The following is a 16,398-nucleotide window of genomic DNA, read 5'->3' on the forward strand; positions in this document are numbered from 1 at the left end:
TTCCCAGGTGCCTGGTTAAGTAAGCTTTTAGTTGCATATCTAAAGGCAACTGAGTTCACTTCAGAGCTACCGTTTATTAAAAACTAACTATATGTACACACTGTTCCAAAATCTTTCTCATTACCTTACTAAACCCCCACAATATTCCCATATAGTAGGTGCTATTATCTCCATTTAATAAGTGAGGAAACTGAGGCACAGAGTAATTAAGCTGAGGAAGAGGCAGAGCTTAAATGTGAACCCCTTCCCAAGGCAACCATCAACCAGTAGTAACTGTCTGTAATGCCACATGGAGTATTTTTTTACTATATCTGAGCTTGTAAAGAAGGTGTGCTATAGTTAATGGATAAAATGTGCTATGGGTGGAAAGGTGAGTAGAGTATACATAGTGAGTATTTGCAACACTGATCCAGGTTCCAGAGGATGAGCAACCACTAACCATATATGTGACACTACCCAAAAGATCAGGTGAAAAGTGAAGGAATCAAGGTGCCTGAGTGGCTTTGGTCATGATCCCAGAGTCCTGGGACTGAGCCCCGTGTTGGGCTCTTTGCTCAGAGGGGAGCCTGCTTCTCCCTCTCCCTCTGCCTGCTGCTTCCCCTGTTTGTACTCCCTTTCTCTGTGTCAAGTGAATGGATAAAATCTTAAAAAGAAAAAAAATAAGAAGAAGAAGAAGAAGAAGAAGAAGAGAGAAGAGAGAAGAAGAAGAAGAAGAAGAAGAAGAAGAAGAAGAAGAAGAAAAGAAGAAGAAGAAGAAGAAGAAAGAAGAAGAAGGAGGAGGAGGAATCAAGGCCAGTATCACAAGCTTAGCAACATTATTATGGGCTAAGCACCATGAGGACCTCTTAACACGATGCCAGATGGCTAGAAAAGTCTAACATCCTGAGATCTTAGATCATTATTTTCTAGCTTAGAATATGATTTCGCAACTACCACCTTTGTTTCTTAAACTCCACCCATCTCCACATCTATTACTAAAAATAATCAAATTTAATCACCAAAAAGGAAAAAGCTTCATCCATGTGCTTATACAATTCCCATGTGGGGATTTAAATGCACAAACACAAGTCATATGACAGTTAAAGAAATTGACTTTTTGTGCTTAGAAAAGCTCAATGGAGAAGAAAAGTAAAGGGTAGTTGAAATTCTAACACTTAACACTCAAAAGGCTTGGCAGTTACTACCAGTCCAAAAACATATTAACATGCTCACCTTCCTAAAGTATATGATGCTTAATATTAAATACTGATATGGGTAAGAACACTCTCAATTTAATCTTTACAACAACTTTGGAAGCTCTGTTAGAAAACTTAGCCAAGTTTATTCAGCCATTCTGAGAACTTCCAGAACAATTACCCAAACTTCTAAAACCAAACTTCTAAAACCAGTTTATTGTTTTTCTATGGCCTCAAGTTTTCCATTTGAGGACGGGTGAAAGCATGTCTCGATCTCTCTTACAACCAAGAGAGTCTACGCACTGGTGACTGCAGGCAAGAGGGCTGTGGACTGTGACTGTGGGACAGGCTGGCACTTGGACTGGCTTTGTTTGACTCACACTCTCGAATGACAGAATTAACCAGCCACGGAGATTGAGTTCACTGAACAGGAAAAATGAGGCTGCCAAAAAAAAAAAAAAAAAAAAAGTTAATGCAATCCAAGGCTGTGTTAAATAGAACAACAGCCATTTATTTTTTCCTCAACCTCTTTCAAGAAAGATTTAAGGGGGCAATAAATAATAGTGTCCAGAAACAAGTAGTTGAAAATCTCACTCCACTTTTGGTTTCTAGGTGACACATTGAAGAGAATCCTAAATTCCATAAAAAATATTTCATAAGGTCTTTTGAGAAACTAGAGTTCATTCATATAGGGTTACCAGGATGGTGAAGGGCCACAAAATCATGGCTTGTGATGCCTGAAGAAACAGAGGGTATTTACTCTAACAGAAAGACTTTGAAAACAGTTACATTTTAACGAATACTTAAAAGGTCTGTCATATTGAAGAGTGTTTGGACTTTTCTTATGCTGTTTTAGAGAACCAAGTAAGACTAATAAGTGTAAGTTCCAAAACTTGTCTAAAAATGAAAAATGATACCTATGAAGTAGTGATTGCCACTATCAGAGCTATTCAACAAGAAGCACATTTATAAATCTCTACAAATGCTTAACATCAAGGGCTGGAACAGACTTTTAAAACCAACTCAGAATCACATACATTCTAAGATATTGTTTCATCTTTACTAGACACTGGTGTGAAAGATTTGGTATGCTTTATTTGCTAAACACAAGAAGAAAAGTGAGGGTTTTTCTATAAAAAGCCTCAGAATTTTTATCAAAATTAAGTAGAGAAGAAGCCTGTCACATTACTGAATGGACCAAGATATCTGGGGTAAGATATCATTTACTTCCACCATCATAGGATGTATGCTTTTATTTTCCCCACATAAGAGCAAAAAATGTCCCATCTATACAGACTTCTGAGCTTCCGAGCTATAGATTATACCGGCAGTCATTCAGGAAAATTGGACAAAAGCAAATCATTTATCACTGGTGGGTAACATTAGCCCAGCTCTTTTGAACTGAAAGGGGCTTCAGGAGCAATCCCAATATCCCATTCTTTTCTCTTTTTATGAATTCTACTGCCATTATCCTTGCAAGAATCAGCCAACCTGATCAAGCTATTTGTAATGCAGTTAGTGACCTCATCATCCTGCTCCAGTTGAATACCTTATTATACATGGAAAGAAAAGAATGAAAGTATTTTTTCATCTGTTCTGCAATTTCCAGTTTTTAAAAAATAAATCTCTACATTTTCAGAAGGTGTTATATCAGATTTTCTTGTTTTGCTGATACAGCAGGAGACACAATAGCTGTGTGGGGCAATTTTCTAGCCAACTTGCTGCAATTGAACAATGTAGGATGAGAGATTGTATTCAAAATTCAGTATCACAGTTCTGTCTGTCTTTCCAGATGAGTGCGATCTGGCTTCCATTCATTGAAGAGGACAATAAATTAATAATGGCTATAAAAGATAAATAAAAACCCTTTCCTTATAATAGGTGCTAAATATATTTAGAACCAAAGACTACAAATAAGACCATAATAATAATAAGTTTACTATTTTAAAGTCCCAGGCAGAGGAAGTAAATATGTAAAAAGACTGGTTATGAAGCAATAAAAAGCATTGTGTTGGCATCTGGTTGGAAATTCTGTGCCCTAACTAAGCATCAACAATAATAGTTGAAGGTTCCCATTTGAGCTGGAAACCACCAGATCGAGTGGTTTTCAATTCTGAGACCATATTCAAATCCTTGGACAACTTTCAAAAAAATATTAATGCTTGGGCCCCATACTAGGTCAATTAGATAAGCATCTCTGTAAGTGAGAACCACTGTCAGTGTGATTTTAAAATCTCACCAGGTGATTCTAATGTACTGCTAAACATGAGAAACAAGATGAGAAAACTAAAGCTGAAAAAAATAAAGGCATTTGTTAAGACCATATTAATTAGCACTTGGTAGGCAGCAAGTGCTGCCTTAATTACCAATAATTAACTTCTTAGGTTCCAAGCCAGAAGATGCCCAGAAGCAAATACATAGTGGAAGTAATACAAGGGTAATGTGCAAAAGTTGCTAAGATTATCATTTGATTCTAGCAAATATTTGACCAGTTAGGGATTTAGCTACATTAATGATATGATGCATCTTCTTTAGTGCCTATAACATGCCCCAAATAACTAAATATTTAACATACATTTCTCTCTTTAAATGCTGTAACAATCCATTGAAGACATTGATGCACAGAAAGACAAGTTAAAATTGCCAAGTACACAAAGCTAATACATTTCCAAGGACAGATTTAAATCTGCTTGAATAATATTCCATTATATGATTTTACCACAATTTGTTCACCCACTGATACCAGTCATTTTGCTATTATTAGTAAAGCTTTTTGACCATGTATTAGTAAAGTTGCTATAAACATTCTGGTTCAAGCATTTTTTTGTAGAAATATATTTTTATTTCTCTTGGGTAAATACTTTAGAGGTGGAATTTCTGGATCAGTAGACATAGTTGGATGTTTAACTTTATGAGAAATTACCAAACTATTTTCTAAAGTGGATGCTTTACATACATACTTCAATTGGAACAACATGAGGGTGCCAATTACTCCATATCCTCAGTATTTATTGTCACCACAATGAAGAATTACATTGTTTCAATTTACATTTCTCTAATAACTAATAATGTTAAATACTTTGCAAGTTCACATTTACTACTCACATATTCTTTCTTGTGAGAAAGTGTCCAAAACTTTGCCTAGTGAAACTAACAAACAAAAAATCTGTTTAATCTTTTATTGTTAGTTTGTTCTTTTTTCTGGATCAAGTTCTGTCAAATATATATTGCAAATATTTTCTCCCATATTGTTACTAAACTTTTTATTTTCTTTCAACAGAGAGAAGTTTAGTTTTGTTCGGTTGATTGGTTTGGTCACTTTTTTTGTGGCTTAATGTTTTCCTTTCCTAAGAAATTTTGCCTACCCCAAAATCAGTAGTATACTCTTCTATGTTAGTTTTTAAAAGCTTTAGTTAAAAAAAAAAAAAAAAAGATTTTAAATAATCACTATACCCAGTGTGGAGCTGGACCCCACAAGCCCAACATCGAGTTGCACGCTCTGCTGACTGAGCCAGCCATGTGCCCCCAAAATCTTTAGTTTTGGTTTTTATGATTAGATCTGTAATTTATCTATGTTAATTAGTTGCAGTTGAGATTCATTTTTCCCATGTGTTTATACATCTATTCTAGCACCATTTGTTAGAAAGACTTATCTTTTGAATTGCCTTTGAGCTTTTATTGAAATTGACTATATATCTATGGATCTATTTCTGAACTCTGTCCCATTGATCAACTTTATATCCTTATATACTAACACAATACCATCTTGATTATTATGGCTTATATGAAGTCTTGATATTAAGACTGCTGGGGATTTACCCCAAAGATACAGATGCAGTGAAACGCCAGAACACCTGCACCCCGATGTTTATAGCAGCAATGTCCACAATAGCCAAACTATGGAAGGAGCCTCGGTGTCCATCGAAAGATGAATGGATAAAGAAAATGTGGTCTATGTATACAATGGAATATGACTCAGCCATTAGAAACAACAAATACCCACCATTTGCTTCGATGTGGATGGAATTGGAGGGTATTATGCTGAGTGAAGTAAGTCAATCAGAGGACAAACATTATATGGTCTCATTCATCTGAGGAATATAAAAAATAGTGAAAGGGAATAAAGGGGAAAGGAGAGAAAATGAATGGGAAATATCAGAGAGGGAGACAGAACATGAAAGACTCCTAACTCTGGGAAACGAACAAGGGGTGGTGGACAGGGAGGTGGGCGGGGGGGGGGGGTGACTGGGTGACGGGCACTAAGGGGGGCACTTGATAGGATGAATACTGGATGTTATTCTATATGTTGGCAAATTGAACTTCAATTTAAAAAAAGGAAAAAAAAGAATTATAACTCAATTGACTTTTCTTTTTCAAGATGGCTTCAACTGTTGTAAATTCTGCATTTTCATGTACATTTTTTCACATTTTAATTTCAATTTCAATTAGCATACAGTGTAATATTAATTTTAGGTATACAATATAGTGATTCAACACTTCCTTACAACACCTGGTGCTCCTCACTAGTGCACTCCTTAATTCGCATCAGCTATTTTACCCATTCCCCCCCCCCCACCTCCCCTCTGGTAACCATCGATTTGTTCTCTACAGTCAAGAGTCTGTTTTTTGGTTTTCCTCTTTTTTCTCCCCTATGTTCATTTGTTAATATTACTCAGCTACAAAAACAAATTGAAATCTTGCCATTTACAATGATGTAGATGGAGCTAGAGAGTATGCTAAGTGAAATCAGTCAGTCAAAAACAAATACCAAATGATTTCATTCCTATGTGTAATTGAAGAAACAAGTGAGCATTTTCATATAACTTTTTAAAAAATTGCTTCCACAAAAAAGTTGAAAGTTTGCTTGACATTGTGTTTAATCAAAACAGTATTTAATCTTCCAGTTCATTAACACTTTATATCTATCTCAGTTTAGGCCTGCTTTAAATCTCTAAGGAATATTTTACAGTTTTTAGTAAAGAGGTCTCCTATATCTTTTTGTTAAATTTATCTCTAAATTTTATGAGTATCTTTTATGCTATTGTAAATGTTATATTTAAATTTCATTTTCCAAGTGTTTTCAGCTGGTATATAGAAATATAACTTATTATTTCATATTGATACTGTATCAATAACTACCCACTGAGTAATTGTAATGTGCCAGAAACCATACTAAACATCCTCTGTGAAAATCTTGACAACCATCTATTAATTAAAAGATAAGACAACTGAGGCAGGATAGATTAATTATATAAGGACATAAAGCTAATAAAGTTCCAAAGTTGAATTAAAACCTAACCTAATGTTAAGCTCTATGTTTGAACCACTGTGCTTTGCTTATGTCATAATACGGGGACCTTGACTACCATTGCTTTGAGGGTTTAATACTACCAGTCAGTGGGTTTTCATGGTAGATTCTTGAGCATGGAAATAACATTTTGAAAGAGACATTCTAAGGAGCCTATCCAGATGGAGGTGGGAAGAATGGAATGGATAGAGTGATGAGAAACAGATTACATAGTGTCAAACATCCCACACACTGCCTCCTCTAACTTGACTCTATTTCTTTACATTCACCAAGAGTTAAGTTTCATGCCCCCACTTAGGAAGACAGTCTGATAGTTCTTTAAATGATTAAACATAGTTACTATATGATTTAGCAATGCTACAACTAGTTATGTACCCAAGATAAATGAAAACCTATGTCTACACCAAAACTTGTATGCACATGTTTATAGCAATATTATTCATAGCAGCCAAAAGGTGGCAACAACCCAAATGTCCATCAACTGAAGAATGGATTAAGTAAAATGTGATATATCCCAAAAATTGAATATTTGGGGCCATAAAAAGGAACAAACTACTGATACACATTATAACATGTGTTATAATGAACATATATAGCTGAACCTTGAAAATATTTATGTTAAGTAAAAGCGGCCAAACACACAAGTCTTATAATATGATTCTATCCATATGAAATGTCTAGAGTAGAAAAATCTATTAAATAGAAAGTAGATGAGTGACTGCTTAGGGTTAGAAGGGAAAGGAGACAGGGGACAATATCTAACTGGTATGGGATTTCTTTTTGAGGCATTACAAATGTTATAAAACTGACTTTGGTGGTAGTTGCAAATATTGGCAAATATACTAAAAACCATTGAATTGTACACTTTAAATGTGATTTTTTTTATTTAAATTGAATTAGCCAATAAATGGTACATTATTAGTTTCAGATGTAGAGATCAGTAATTTATCAGTTGCATGAATGTGTGAATTGTATATTATGTGACTTATATGTCAGTAAAGCTATTAAGAAATAAGCTTTAAGAAAAAGAATGAGGTCCCTGTTCTTTTTTACAATACAATACCTGATACCTAACAGGAGTGCAACAGTTATTTGTTGGAAAGATAAAAAAGAATAAATTCACTACTATTAGGAGCTTATTAAGTCCAAATACTTGGCTACGATGAGGGAGAAATGTTGCAACAATATAAAAAAGTTACTCTCTTTCCCTTATTTATTCAACCATGTAATAAATTACCTGGAACACTGCTTGCTATTCTAGGCTTCATTTAACTAAATCCATTATTTATTTTAGGGTTTTTTTCTGTAGTACTGCTGTCATCCATTATTACTGGCATTTTCAGGAATGCCTTGCAGCATGACCTTTAGTAGGTCACTTTACTTTTCCTAGCTTGTTTCTAATAGAATTCTTGAAAGTAACCTTGAGAAGGTGGCAATGAGAAAAGCCAGGGAAGCAGAAAAGGATATAGCTGGACACTATAACAAGCTACAAGATCACTAAATACAACAAGCAATCTTGGATCCCTTGGCATTTTTGCCTCCATAATTTTCAACTAACAAAAAAAAAAAAAAAAAAAAAAAAAAAAGGATCTTTTGATTGTATCAGTCAGGATATGTCACATATTTGGGTCATATCTCTTTTTTCTCAGAAAGAATAAAATATCAGTATCACTAAAGCTGTTTTGTTTTTGTTTCATATTTTCCTCTCTTAAGTTTCTTTAGTCCTAAAAAGTTAGCATAGAAAGGGACCTTAGAGGTTCTTTAGTCCAATGCTTTCCAAAGTTTAATGTGAACCACCTGAGGATTTTGTTAAAATGCAGAATCTGATGCAGTAGGTTTGGAAAGAGGTCCACAGTTATAGAAAGCTCCCAGGTGATATGGATATTGCTGTTTCATGGACTATAGTTTGAGTAGTAAAGTTCAATTACAATCTCTTCATATTACAAATGAAGAAATCAACAGGAGGACAAGAAAAGGATACTTACTCAAGGTCACAAAGCTTTGCAGTAGTGAGATCAAGACCAGAGACAAAATCTCTAAAATCGTAGCCCAGGTTCCTTTCCATTACATGCCATACATCAGAAACCCAAAACACATGTCTTCTTCATTCTCATTAAATCTTGAAATGTTCTGAGATGATTATACCTAACAAGCAAAAATCCTCATATTAGTCTGTTTCCTGCCCTACTAAGGCCTTAAGAACATAAAGTATGAGAAAACAAAATTAAATCCACTTTTGGCCATCAAGGATGAAAAATAGCCATTTTCCTCATAAATGGCCACTCGAGATCCTAGAATGAGGTAAGCCTCTGATCTACTTCCTGTCATCTTCAGTATGTGAAGCTTAAGAAAACAATTCTTTTAATGGATGTTTTAAAGAAAAAGAGTCATAAAACCTTTCAAGATTCATAAAAACTTTTCAAGAGAAAAACCCCATAAAGTTTGAGTATTTTATTTCCAACCTTGCCGGTATGGACAACTAAGAAAGGATTGTGTAACTCAAATATATGTAGACTTAATAGAATACAAGACTATTTATATGTATATGTTGGTATATGCATAGAATATTTTTGAAAAATTACACAAACTTAATAATGATTAAATTTACTCTATAAGAATTAAACAGAAGTGCATCTCTGATTAGGAAAAAGGAGATGGGCCTTTTAATTTTTCACATTGTATTTTTTGTCTTACATTCATTTTGCCACATGCACATATAAGTTTTTCTTAAAACCAGTAATGTTTAGGGACACCTGGATGGCTCAGCAGTTGAGCATTTGCATTTTGCTCAGGTCATGATCCCAGGGTCCAAGGATTGAGTCCCACATCGGGCTCCCTACAGGGAGCCTGCTTCTCCCTTTGCCTGTGTCTCTGCCTCTCTCTCTCTCTCTCTGTCTCTCATGAATAAGTAAATAAAATCTTTTTTAAAAAGCCAGTAATGTTTAAATAAGGTTAATAAAACATAGCATGGAAGATTGTAATTTCTAAAAAAGGTCACAGTAATATTTTCAGTTCCACATTTCTCTCCAGAACCATACAATATTCCAGTCAAGAATTGTAGCCTATATTCCTTCCCCTTAAACTTGAGAAGGTTTGTGAATTTCCCATCCAATAAAGTGAAGTGATGCTATGTGATTTCTGGAGCTACGTCTTATAAAGAATACAGCTTCCATCTGGATCCCTCTTTTTGGGATGCTTGCTCTGAGAAACCAAATTCCGTGCTGTTAAGAGACCCACATTACCCACACAAAAAGATCCCATGGAAAGGACTATGTTCAAAGTAACTGAGGCCTCCTCAATCCACAGCCTTTATTAACCACCATACCTGTGAATCAACAAGTCTTCACGAGTCCAGTCCTCAGAATGAATCTTCTAGATGAGACCCAATCATCATGGAGAGAAGACAAACCATCCTGCTACACCTATCTAAATTCCTAACTTGAAGAATCCATGAACAAAATAAATAGATTTATTTTATTCTAAATTTCATAGTAATTTAGTATGTAGCATTAAATAACTGGAATAGATTTTCATACCTAGAAACTAGGTCACTGCCATTACAAAAAGACCTAAAACCAGGGAGGTGACTTTGGGACTTGGTGGTGGGCAAAGACTAGCAAAAACACAGAGCAGAATATTAGTGAACACTTAAAGCATCTTACTAAGTCTATCAGCAGAACCTTGACATCCCTTGAGAAGATTCTAAGTAGGAGATTAAAGGGAAAAAAAGTGTTACTGCAAGCTGGAAGAAAGAAGACACTTGTTATGCAGTGGTAGGAAGTTTGGAAACACTATCTCCTATGGTAACATGGAAACAGAAATGTATTCAATGGTTTGGATAATTGAGCCATGGAGATTTCCGGGCAGATTGCTGAAGGTGCCGCCTGGTACTACAGGCTGTTATAGCAGCCTAGAGTAAATGTAAGAAAATAAAGAAATGCTAAAGGAAAGACTAGTGAATATAAAGGAGCCAGGACTTTCTGGGTTTGAAAATAACAGTGTTTCTCATTCCCAGCTTCTCCAGATGGTAAAAGAGGCTAAAATTAATAAATGGCTTTGTTGCAGAAATCATATCTGGGGTATTGTCAGGAAAATGTGATCTAAAGATAAAGTCAAGTGTGTGACTTTAAAACCCTTTAAGATCTCAAAAAAAAAAAATTAAGGTGGTATCTCAACAGATGAACGTTCATTTAAGGAAGATGGTGGTGTAGAAGAATTTGAGCTTGCCTCCTCCCATCAGTTACAAATATATGTAAAAAAATTTTCTCTAAGACCTGAGAACTAACAAAGTAGTTCCAAAAGAATGAAGGAAGGAAGGAAGGAAGGAAGGAAGGAAGGAAGGAAGGAAGGAAGGAAGGAAAAAAAGTGAAGAAAGGCTACATCAAGATGGGTAAAAGGAGCAGACAAGTGGTCTTTCCTGAACCCCTGCCACCTATACCATGACTCATAAGAGGAAGGGATATCACAAATGTGCAGCTCCACATTGAGGAGAGGTTTGAGGTCCATAATGGACACCATAGCCCATGGGACCAACACTGGAAGGACACCCCAAATGACTGGCATTAAAATCCAGTGGGACTAACATTTGGGGCAGCAGGAGGGCTATAGAAAACCAACCGTCCTCTCTTAAAGGGCTTGTACACAGACTCACTCACCACAAATCCCTACAGTGGGGTCAGTAGCTTGAGAAATGCCTGGGTGGTGTGTGAAGATGATTCATTGACTAGTCTTACAGGGTATACCAGAGGGCCAGGTATCTTTTGGAGCTCTCCCTAGGAACAGAGGAGCTGACAGGTGCTATTTTGGGGAGGTATTGGTTTTTTGTTTGTTTTTGTGTTGTGTTTTTTTTTTCTCCTCCTTCATTGTTAGCCCAGTGCTGGCAGGTACTCTCAATTTTCCTTGCTAGTGTCACCCTATCCCATATTCCTCTATAGCTCTGCCTTATAATTCAGCCCAGTACTCATCCACCACAGCCCATAAGACCCAGCATGGTGGTTCACCTCACTCCAGTGCTTGTCTACCATAGACCCTGTCCTTCCAGACCCAGTCCCAAAGTGTGCCCTGGGCTGGCACTTCTCTACCATTTCCCTTACTCTGCCAGATGACACAGTGTGCACATCCACACAGTGTCATCAGTGAATGCCCATCCAGGGAGCTTGCATTTCTGGGCCCCATAAAACTGAAACATTAGAAGTGACAGAGTTTGGCAGATTACCACATGGAGGACACTGGACAGACTCTCCACCTTCCAGTGACAATTTCTTCAATATTGAGAGAGACAGTTGCTTCATTTAATACATAGATACAGGGACGCCTGGGTGGCTCAGTGGTTTAGTGCCTGCCTTCGGCCCAGGGCATGATCCTGGAGACCCAATATCGAGTCCCAGGTTGTGCTCCTTGCATGGAGCCTGCTTCTTACTCCACCTATGTCTCTGCCTCTCTCTCTCTCTCTCTCTCATGAATAAATAAATAAAATCTTTTAAAAAATAATACATAGATACAAAAAGAGTCAGGAAAAATGAGGATACAGAGGAATATGTTCCAAAACAAAGAAGAAAACAAAACCTCAGAAATCCATTAATGAAATGGAGATAAGCAATCTATCTTATCGACAGTTCAAATTAATGGTTATAAAAATGCTAATTTGGGAAGAGGGGAAGAGAATCAATGAACACAGTGAGATCTTAAACAAAGATGTAGAAAATAAAGTTTCAAATGGCAATTACACCAGCTGAAGAATACAAAAACTACACTGAAAACTACACTAGAGCGGTTTAACAGCAGACTAGATAAAGCAGAAGAACAGATTAGCAAACTGCAGACAAAGCAGTGGAATTCACCCAGATAGAGCAACGAAAGAAAAATATAAGATCCTGCAGCCCAGGTGGCTCAGCAGTTCAGCGCCACCTTCAGTCCAGGGCGCGATCCTGGAGACCTGGGATTAAGTCCCACATCAGGCTCTCTGCCTGTGTCTCTGCCTCTCTCTCTCTTTGTGTCTCTCGTGAATAAATAAATAAAATCTTAAAATAAATAAATAAATACATAAATACATAAATAAGATAAAGTGAAGATTCCTTAAGGGAACTTGTGGTCCACATAAAGCAAATAACATTTCCATCCACCAAAGGAATAGGGAAAAAGGACCAGGAAACTTAATTGAAGAAATAATGGCTAAAATTTTCCATAATTTGGGGAAAGAAACAGACATTCAGGTCTGGGAAAGTCCTAAATAAAATGAACCCAAAGAAATCCACACCAAAACAAATTATGATTAAAATGTCAAAAGTTATAGATGAAGAGAGCATCTTAAAAGAAGCAAATGAAAAACAACTTCTTACTTACAAGGGAAACTCCACAGGGCTATAAGCAGATTTCTCAGCATAAACTGCAGATCAGAAAAGAGTGGCATGACATATTCAAAGTACTAAAAGGGGGAAAAATGACCCAAAAAACCTTCCAATCAAGAATTCCCCACTTGGCAAAGTTATCATTCAGAATTGAAGGAGAAATCAGGTATGCAAAAGCTGAAGGAGTTCATCAACATTAAATTATCCTTACAAGAAATGTTAAAGAGACTACTTTGAGCCAAAAGAAATGGACTAAATAATAATAAATATATGAAAGTAAAAACCTCTCAGGAAGTAGTAGTTATGCAATTAAGATAGTAGATCAACCAGTTATAAATAAACCACATTAAGTAGTAAAATTAACTAAAATTATACTAATTAGTTAAAAGGTATAAAAATAAAGAGATGTAAAATGTGACATCAAAAATATAAAACATTGATGGGTAAAAAACAAATGTAAGGCTTTGGATATGTCCAAATTTAAGTTGTTATCAGCTTAAATCAGACTGTTATATACATAAGGTGCTATAGGTAAACCTCCTGGTAACAACAAAGCAAAAGCACGTAGTAAATAAACAAAAGAAAATGGGAAAACCTAACACTAAAGAAATCCACCAAACCACAAGAAAAGAAAGAGAAGAAAGTAATAGAGAGGAACAATGGAAACAGCCAAAAACTACTGACAAAATGGCAATAGAGACATACTTATCAATAATTACGTGTATGTTAACTAAATTTAATTTAAATAATTTTTAAAAATTGTAAATGAATTGTATCCTGCTAAAATAATAATAATAATAATAATAATAATAATAATAATAACTACTTTAAATGTAAATACACTAAACTCTCCAAGCAAAAACAGAGTGGCTGAGTGGATTAAAAAAACCAAGATCCATCTATATGCTGCCTATAAGAGACTCACTTCAAATGTAAAAAACACAGATTGAAAATAAAGGGTAAATGATATTTCATATAAGCAGAAATGAAAAAGAAAGCTGATGTAGTAATATCCGACAAAATAGACATTAAAATGAAGAGTGTAATAGAAGACAAAGTTAATTACATAATGATAATGGTGTCAATCAGCAAAAAAATATTAACATTTATAAATATGTATGTACCCAACATAGGAGCATGAAAATATATAAAGCAACTACTAATTCATCTAAAGGGAGGCACTAACAGCAATACAATAATGGGGGACTTTAATACTTCTCATATGTCAATAGATCAACCAGACAAAACATCAATAAGGAAACACCAACCTTAAACATCACATCAAAGCAGACAAACTTAGTTTCTTCACATGTGTAACATGGAACATTCTCCAAGATAGAGGTCATGTTAGGCCACAAAACTAGTTTCAATGAATTTAGGAAGACTGAAACAATAAACATGTTTTCTGACCTCACATTCTAGTATGAAACTAGAATTCAGTTACAAAAAGAAAACAGAAAAAAACAAAAATGTGGAGATCACACAATATGCTACTAGACAACAAATGGGTCACCAAAGAAACCAAGTAAGAAACAAAAAACCACACAGAAATTAATGAAAACAGTTATATTCTACACAAAATCTAAGCAATTAAGCAAAAGTAGTTCTAAAAGGAAAGTTCATAGCAATATAGGCCCACCTCAAGAAACAACAAAACAATCTAATACTTTACACCTAAAAGAACTCAGAGAAGAAGAACAAATGGAGCTTAAAGTTAATTGAAGGAAGGAAATAATAAAGATCAGAGAGGAAATAAATGAAATAAAAACTTTAAAAAATTTTAAAAGATCAATGAAACTCAAAGCTGGCTCCTTGAAAATGTAAACAAAATTTACAAATACTTAACAGACTAACCAAGAAAAAAGGATAGAAGACTCAAAATCAGAAATGAAAGAAAAATCACAATATCACATAAATACAAAAGATCATAAAAGACTACCACAAACAATATATGCCAATAAATTAGATTAATAGAAATGGACAAATTCCTAGAAACATACAATCTTCCACAACTGAATCACAGAGAAATAGAAAATCTGAATAGGCTGACTGGTTACTAGCAAGGAGAAAGAATCAATAATCAAAACCTCCAAACAAAAGTCTAGGACCAGACTGTTTCACTGGTGAAATCTATCAAATATTCAAAGATGATTTAATACCTATCCTCACTCTTCCAAAAAATTGAAGAAAAGGGAATTCTTCCAAAACTCATTTTATAGGATAAGAATTACCCTGATATCAAAACCAGACAATACTGCAAGAAAGGATAACTACATATCAATAACCCTGAGGAACATAGATGCAAAAATACTCAATAAAATACTAGCAAACCAAACTCAACTATACATTAAAAGCATCATATATCACGATCAAGGGGATTTATTCCAATGATACCAGTGATCTGAAAAATCAATGTGATGCACCACACTAACAAAATGAAAGATAAAAATAATATGATTATCTCAATAGATGCAAAAATTATTTGCCAAAATTTAACATCCATTTATGATAAAAAAAAAAAACTCTCAAAGTGGAACAGGAGAAAAGTACATCAACATAATAAAGGCTATATATGACAAACCCACAGCTGACATATTCAATGGTGAAAAGCTGAAAGCTTTTTTTCCCTAAATTCAGGAAAAGACAAGAATGCTCACTCTTGCTACTTTTATTTAACATGATATTTAAAGTCCTAGCCACACCAAACAGGCAGGAAAAATAAATAAAAGGTATCTGTATCAGAAAATAATAAGATCACTATTTGCAGATGGCATGATACTTTATGTAGAAAACCCTAAAGACGCCACTAAAAAACAGTTACAACTAATAAACAATTTCTGTAAAGTTGCAGGATATAAAACAAATCTATAGAAATCATTTCTATATACTAAAGACTAACAGAAATGGAAATTGTAACAATCTCTTTACACCTGCATCAAAAACAATAATAAAATACTTAGGAATGAATTTAACCAAGGAGGTTAAAGATGTCTATATGGACATTAAGACATGGATGAAGGAAATTGATGATGACTCAAATAAATGGGAAGATGTTCCATACTTATCAATTGGAAGGAACAATTTGTTGACCCAAAGTAATCTACAGATTCAATGCAATCCTTATTGAAATTTCAATGGCATTTTTCACAAAACTAGAATAAATGTTTCAAAAATTCTTATGGAACCACAAAAGATCCCAAATAGGTAAACAATCTTAAGAAAAAAAAAGAATAAGGCTGAAAGTATCATGGTCCATGACCTCAAGCTATATACCAAAGCTATAGTAATCAAAAGAGTATAGTACTGGCATAAAAATGGACACAAAGATCAGTGGAACAGAAGTGACAGCCTAGAAATAAATGTACACATATATACCTAATTTATGACAAAGGAGCTAGGAACATACAATGGAGGAAAGACAGTTTCTTCCATTTATAGTATTGCAAAAACTGGACAGCCACCTGCAAAAAACTGAAACTAGACCACTAGCTTATCCCATACACAAAAACTAACTAAAAATGGATTAAAGACTTGAATATGTAGCCTGAAACCACAAAATTCCTGGAAG

General features: G+C 34.9%; 1 long non-coding RNA gene across 8 annotated transcripts in view; it reads right to left on the reverse strand.

The window, feature by feature from the left end:
- LOC112651429 (uncharacterized) overlaps nucleotides 1-16,398 on the reverse strand; it is a 146,227-nt gene that overhangs the window by 6,287 nt on the left and 123,542 nt on the right. For all 8 annotated transcript variants that reach the window (XR_007410301.1, XR_007410297.1, XR_007410296.1 and 5 more), the window contains one exon: nucleotides 8,469-8,628. This is a non-coding gene — a long non-coding RNA (uncharacterized LOC112651429). The remainder of the gene's footprint in view (nucleotides 1-8,468; nucleotides 8,629-16,398) is intronic.

This window comes from Canis lupus, chromosome 4 (assembly GCF_003254725.2).
Source record: "Canis lupus dingo isolate Sandy chromosome 4, ASM325472v2, whole genome shotgun sequence".
NCBI lineage: Eukaryota > Metazoa > Chordata > Mammalia > Carnivora > Canidae > Canis > Canis lupus.